We start from the raw sequence: 7,185 nt of genomic DNA on the forward strand, positions 1-7,185 counted from the left end.
GCCCAAGCCACTCACCAATTTCAATCTGAATTTCTTGTTCTAGGCATCTGCTCCACAATTATTATTTGGGCAAATGTGATATTTGTCAAAACCAATAAATAACCCACACAGTATATGCTGTTCAATAGCTTTGAAAACCCCCTAGAGGGAACATTTTCAGATGTACCACTCCAGAATATAACATGAAAAAATATACAGTAATTGAATAGAAAGTACTGCATGTACATTTGCTTTTCTCAGAGTTAGAAAGAAGAGCCTTGAAGACATACCAGCAGTGGCTTTTAGGAAAACATAAGGGAATATTATTCTGAAGTTTTTGAATTAAGGGAAATTATTTATGGAGACTCCTCAGCAAAATAAATTTAAAATATTTGAACATGACAATAATTAAGATTATGTTAATATCTAAATAAAATTATTTTAGAGTAATTTCATCAAAAATGTAAATCTATTTTTTGAAATCTCTTTCAGTCCATCATGTGCAAAACACAAATCACCCAGAGGCTGAAAGTATTTTAGATGAATTTGTGTTTTGAATCATTGTGACCTATGGTTATCTTTTTTTTTTTTTTTCCTTCATCTAATTTTCAGAGTGCATGTGTTATAAAAAGTGTTAAGAATTACTTTAATCTCTGAAAAGACAGGGAGAGCTCACTCCTTCTGGGAAGCAACTGGGCATGCTTAGAGAAAGTCCCAGGGGCCACAGGGGTGGAGGTCTGAATTTTATGCAGAAAATGACAAACTGCTGAGAAGCCTGAGAAGCACACAGGCCTCATGTGGGGCTAAAGGGAGATCATGGGCCAAACCATCACAAATGGACCAAAAGAAGAGGGGAGAGGAACTCTAAGTGGTGACATGCATAGAAAGGGGCAGAACTGCTTATAAAACCTTTCCATTTCTATTCTTTGTACTATTTACTCTGCGTTTGTTTCTTATTCAAAATATTCACTATATCAATGGCTTTTGAATATAGTCTTGCACTTTTTAGCTGGAAAACAAATTTTTTTTTTCTTTTTTTTTTATGGAACACCTAAAGGAAAAAGAAACATATCCATGTTGTGAGTGAAACAAAGGCTTTCAGTCTTGAGCAGCTCCAGAAGGCAGGTAATAGTGAAGAGAGAAAAATTTACATTACAATAGATTAGACATAACTCTAATGATAATGTGTTTTCTTCACATGAGTGTGAAATAGTTTCATTTTGATAAAATTCTTTCTTTTAAAAGACTAAATGTTAGGACAACTGGCAAATGACTAGGCTGTTTGTTCACTGCACCTGGAGTAGGACAATAAACCAGACCCATTGCAAGTTGAGCCTGCTTCTGCTATCAGGAAGATCAAGGTGGGAATGAAGTAGGGTGATTTCCCTGGCTGACCAGCTTGATCCAGACAGGTGGATCAAACATCTGGCTACCACCATTCTGGTGACCCTTCCAGGCCTGATGGCATTGGCAACTACTCACTTTTTCTTAACTATGTAGTATGAAGTTCATCAGGCAAAGGAGATGTCATGTATGTTTGAAACATGTTGACTATATGCAGTTTTAATCCTTTTTTCTAAAATTTAGTTTAGAAGATACTTAAAAACAGTCAGCAAAGTCTGAAGGAACCTGAAGTGACTGCTAGATGAAGTTAACACTTGTATTCAGATTTACCATCAATGAATGCCATAATGCTTTTCTGAATCTAGGCCACTTGTTACACTCTTACTTCCACTCTAAAGTGCCATGCTATATATAACTTTAGTGGGACAGTGAGAAACATGATATTATAAAATAAATGGGAAGGGTATGATGATAAGCCACACTAAAAAATGTTGGTTCCTATTGGGTATGGATATTATGGCTGGATATCATGGCTGGAATATAAATTCCCCTGCTTTGAAAAAGCTACTGTTGTTTATTTTAAGTGAAACACCATTGTGAGACAGGTAGTAATCATCTCAGACTATTGCTGAATTCATATTGAAAAAGATGGAACTGGCTTGGCTAAAATAGGCAATCACTTGGGCTGTATGACAGAATTATTCTCTCTTAAAAGTATTAAATACTACTATGTGAAAATATTTTACCAAAATACAAAATTAAGGAAAATATATGTGAAATACCAAAATCATATCTTGGAAAAACAGAGTTGTAGCAAATTATCCTTACAGGTATATCAGTTTACCAAGATAGTTAACATTCCAAACTGTCTGGGTATTCTACCAACAGTGTTCTCTTAGGAAATTGCTTCACTACTAATTCTCAAATGTATCATCTCATGAACTACTATTATTCAAAAATTTCTGGTCAATCCAGCCATTTTCTCATTTAGGTGTTATAAGGAATTCACAGCTACTACAGCACAGTTATACCAGCTGTAGATTACTCTAAGGTATGAAATTAATGGAGGCATGAACAATCTCCCAGGATAAGCAAGATAATGTAGCAGCAGATGAAAGTGGGTAGTGAATAAGACAAAAGTTCTGCTGTAGAAATTTAACTTGATTTTGGTTTGTGTTTCAGTTCCATGAACACAGAAAAATGCATAAAGTGCAGTATATAATATACAGTTATAATTAATAGTTTCCTAGTGCTAAAACTCACAGCCAATGCTACACCTAGTGTTCATGTAATTTATTCTGTTATGGACACTGTGGACACTAACATAGATACTGAAATATTCATGTCCTGTCCTGTATAATTCACATCTGTGAATAAATCAGCCTGTAGTAGCTGCTCTGCTAATTCAAATAAAAAATCTCATTCTTCTGTTTCCGGGCTCAGTGTTAATAGGACATCAGTGTGGAGAAGCATACCAATGTGGGTATCACATCAAGAAAATCTCAGAAGTTCTCCCCACCCATCAGTATTGCAGTCCATGTTGTCAATGCTGTGGTTTGCAACAGATTAATTCCTTCTCCCATGCTCCCCTCTCCCTTTAAACTTCCCTATTTCTCACCCCCCCCCCACACACACACACTTGGACTACATAGGAAATGACCTGTAAGTAATTCTATTCTCACTTTAACTGTGTGCATCGTTTCTTCCTGTTTCATTGTGAGAGCTTGTCTCTTTTGGGCAAGGACCATATATTTTCTCACTGCACTGTTAAATGCATACATTTGAAGCTACATAAAAATGTTGAACAATAGAAAGTAATTCAGAACTCTCTCTTACCAGAACTTAAATCTGGCAAGGTTTCAAGGAAACATTATTGGAAGAAAAGTGGGAACAGCCATCAGTGAACTATCTATAGATTTATGCTTGGTAGAAGCCTAGAGCAGACAGCTCTTTATCTATATAAATATTACTTCACCTCATCTCTGCCCTTCAGTATATATACATATATATGAGGTCTAATAAATAAGCACTTCAAGGCACCTTGGTTCATATTCTGTATTGTCATACCTATAACTCAGAAACTGCATAATATATATACATCATAGTGATATAGCATTATATATCACATAGTGATTACCATTTTTGTACTCCGTTTGCTATGAATCTGAAGATCTAATGACTAGATATTAGTTTAGTCATTTTATCATAAATAGAGTTGTTTTATGTAAACCCTAGAAAAAAGGACTGAAAAAATGAAAGTATTTTTTCACTGGGCAGTTTTGTTTGTTTGTTTGTTTGTTTTTTACAAAAGCACATATTTCTATCATTTAAATAATACCTTTATTTTCCATTTCCTAACTTATTTTTTCTCATAGCCTTCATCTAAGTATCTCAACTCAAAAAGCTATTTCTTGAAGGAAACTACCTAAATACATGGCTTAACCATATCACACTGTCCAAACAGTTAAAGCTAATGTGAATATCAGTGGCAAATATTTGTTTATGCTGAAGCAGGTCCAGATCTTCTGATCTACATTCCCAGAATGTCCTGCAGGAACCTCATTTGCACGGAGAAACCTCAGTTTCCTCAATTGCATTCTGGCCCTGAATCCATGGACAATGTCAAGACAGAATAAAGTACAAACCAAAATATTATGAGAGCAGATTACAATCCTGGCTAAAGCAGGGAGCAGGAGAATGGGAAAGAGAGTATATGATAGGGGTGGGGAAGGAAATCGAAAATGTATTACTGGGTTCTAGATATAGAGTAGAAGACTAATGGAAGCATAAGGCTTTTTTGTTGCAGTCTCAGTTTGTAGGACTAGGGTAAACATACACATGAAAGAAAAAAGGATTATTCTTATCCAGACATGTGGCATGACACAAAGCTGAGTTTCTTGTTGCTATTGCTTACACCTCTACTTGACTACACCAGCAAAAACTAGAGAAACTGAGTCTAAAATCTCATCTCAAAAATGGTGAGGTTTATAGATTTTTAACTAAAGCAAGTGTTCTCTCTACATTTACCTCCTTACATCATAGTCATATTTACCGTTTCCAGCATAGAGTCTGGATTCTGGTTTTATAGGGTGAGATATTTTAATGTGGCAATATCATCCTGGATGTGTGACCTCAAGACCAGAGAACAGGATCTGCCACTGCTCAGTTTACTAATGTAGAAGAAACCTTATGTAGAAGAAACCTCTACTTTTTTGAGTAAATGATCACCCTGAAGACATCTTGTGGCTTTCTGGGAAGTGGAGTACTATAGCTATTAATTAATAATCTTTTTCAGATTGTTATAAAAATGTGAATGTAGTTTTAAAATCGATTTTTTTTAGAGAAAAATAAGTGAACCATTGTCTACAACATGGATAAATTTATTCATTTTGCCTTCTTTCTACTGAATAAGTAGTTCAATCTTTGATATTAAGGTATGAGGAATGCTATGTCAACATATTAAAAGATAGTAATGTGACTTCCAAAAGTCCTTGCATGATGTTGGAAGAATAAATGAACAAGATTTATATTCCTGTAGCGAATTTAGGTTGTTAGATTTGTTTACTTTTTTCAGTTTCAGATGTTCTTTTGCAAATAAGTTCTTATACTAAGTGGTCCTTATACTATAAATAAATAAATAAATAAATAATCTATTGTTATAATAAAAGGAGCTATGTACTTTCCCTTATTTAATCTACAAGAGCTCAGTATAGTTTGCCGTCTTCTGTGGGATGCCAGTGCACATTTTCCAAATAAAATCACAGAAAATAATTTAAAAGAAAAGAACCCAGGCCTAGATTCCTGGGTGTGTTATATGCTAAGTTTGAACTTCAGGATAGTGAATCTCAGGCACTCTTGTTCTCCAGAATAGGGTATCTTTTGAACCACACTATGATTTCCTCCCTTCCAAGGAAACAAGGTTGCACAGAGGGATGATGCATATCTAGCTCTTACCCTGACATAGATTCAGAATGTTTTTATAAAGTAGCACAGAGAATAAAACGCACACCTAAAAGTGTGGTTGCCACCAATTTAATCCTGAGGATTTATGGTTTTGTTCTCTATGTCTCTTCTATTTCTTCCGTTAGAAGGTCATAACCTCCTATGTCAGAAACACCAGTAACCAGTTTGTGCTCTTACTACTCCAAAGATCCAACATAATTTACAAACCAAAAGTTTCCCTACTTATCCTACCTACAAGACTCAGTCTGATGAACATGCTTAGAATATGCATTACCTCATACAAAATACACTAAGCAGGCAATTATGTCTCCTCACATTCAGTAGCCAAGAATTCAGTTCCACAATGTGGAACTCCAAGTTGATTTCAGCTCCTTCAGCACCCAGGAATTTCACTGAAATTTGGACAGCTCTCAGATAAAAACTCTTGCTGACATCTTTTACTTAGTATGAAATAATGACATTATCATTTGTTCTGTTGCTTCGTGATCATTTAACTATTTTATATAATAGCATGACATCAACAGGAAAGATGCTGTTCACTTTTTTACTTTCCCATCATGATCACCTAGCACCTTAGAATGTGATATACCTAGACAGTTTATCTGTAAAGGGCAGAGTTTGGGTTCAAATATTTACTTTTACAAGGCGTTTGAGAGACATGAGAATGGTATCCTCAAATCTCTTCTTTCAAGAGGATATTCTTCTCATGTAGCAATTTTATGCATAGGAACTTCTCCTCTTTCTTTCTGAAAAAGAACAAATGTTTATCTGTTCTAGGTGATGGATAAACACAGCTTATTTTAGATTCATTTTCCATACTCTTAACAGAGAGAACAGGTTGGAAGTCTTCCCTGGAGTTCGGTAATCTTATCCAGATGTTTTTTAGTATCTTATCCAATGCCAGTGGGCAAGTGGTCCATAATAGAATTAATGCATGTTTCAGACTGTTCAGCTGAACTTGTCTGAACTTACAATTTGCATTCCTGTGTCACCATCTTTCATCTAAGCTCAGCTTCACTTGGGATGAATTCAGATGATTATCCCTTCAGCCACAGTAATTTCAAAATAGTGAAAAATATTAGAAGAGCAAATGTTATTTTCAAGTGGCTTCTTTACTGCTTTGCTCTTTCTCTAGTTCTACATTATAAAATACAGCCATATAACTTCTTCTGGTTAGAGTTATATTTTGTGAGTTAAGGCTTTTTTTTTTTTTTTTTTTTTTTTTTTGCTAGTTAATTTATAACTTTGCAGTGAGGTAATTTCTGACTTTACACAGAATAAAAGAAAAATTTCTGTATTTGCTGGATGAAGGAAAGATGTAAAATAAAATACATTGTGAAATGTGGCCGCTACCATTCTTCAAGTACTGTATTAACAACACAGTTTCAAGCAATATATGCTTGAATGACAACTTGAAAATGTGAGGGTAACAACATAAGAGAACACTTCATATAACACTTAAAATGACCCTGATATCTAGGAGATTATTCTGTCTTTTCAGATCAGACCTATGGTTCCTATTCTAACTGTGAGGGGACTTGAGTGACTGTTTTTAATAATTCAACCTTGAAGAGTTCCCCATTGTTTTGGAAGGATGGGTATATCTCTATCTCATTTTCTCTTTTTCATTTTTACATCTTGGAACCATTACTCTGGTCACTAGTCTTGGGCTACATGCCAAAAGTAGTGTAATATAATAAAATATCAGAAAATTCAGGCATATTTAAAACTCAAACCCCACAAGATACAGTTCATGCACCGATACAAATAGTTACAGTTTTTAATTTAGCTTTTAACCCAGAGGAGAGAGTATTTCACCTTAAGGATATTTACTTTATAAAGTGATACTAGGTCATTGTAGACTGCAATATCAAACTCTAGGGCCTTTTTTATAAAGTT

This window comes from Athene noctua, chromosome 1 (genome assembly GCF_965140245.1).
Source record: "Athene noctua chromosome 1, bAthNoc1.hap1.1, whole genome shotgun sequence".
In the NCBI taxonomy this organism is placed as follows: Eukaryota; Metazoa; Chordata; class Aves; order Strigiformes; family Strigidae; genus Athene; species Athene noctua.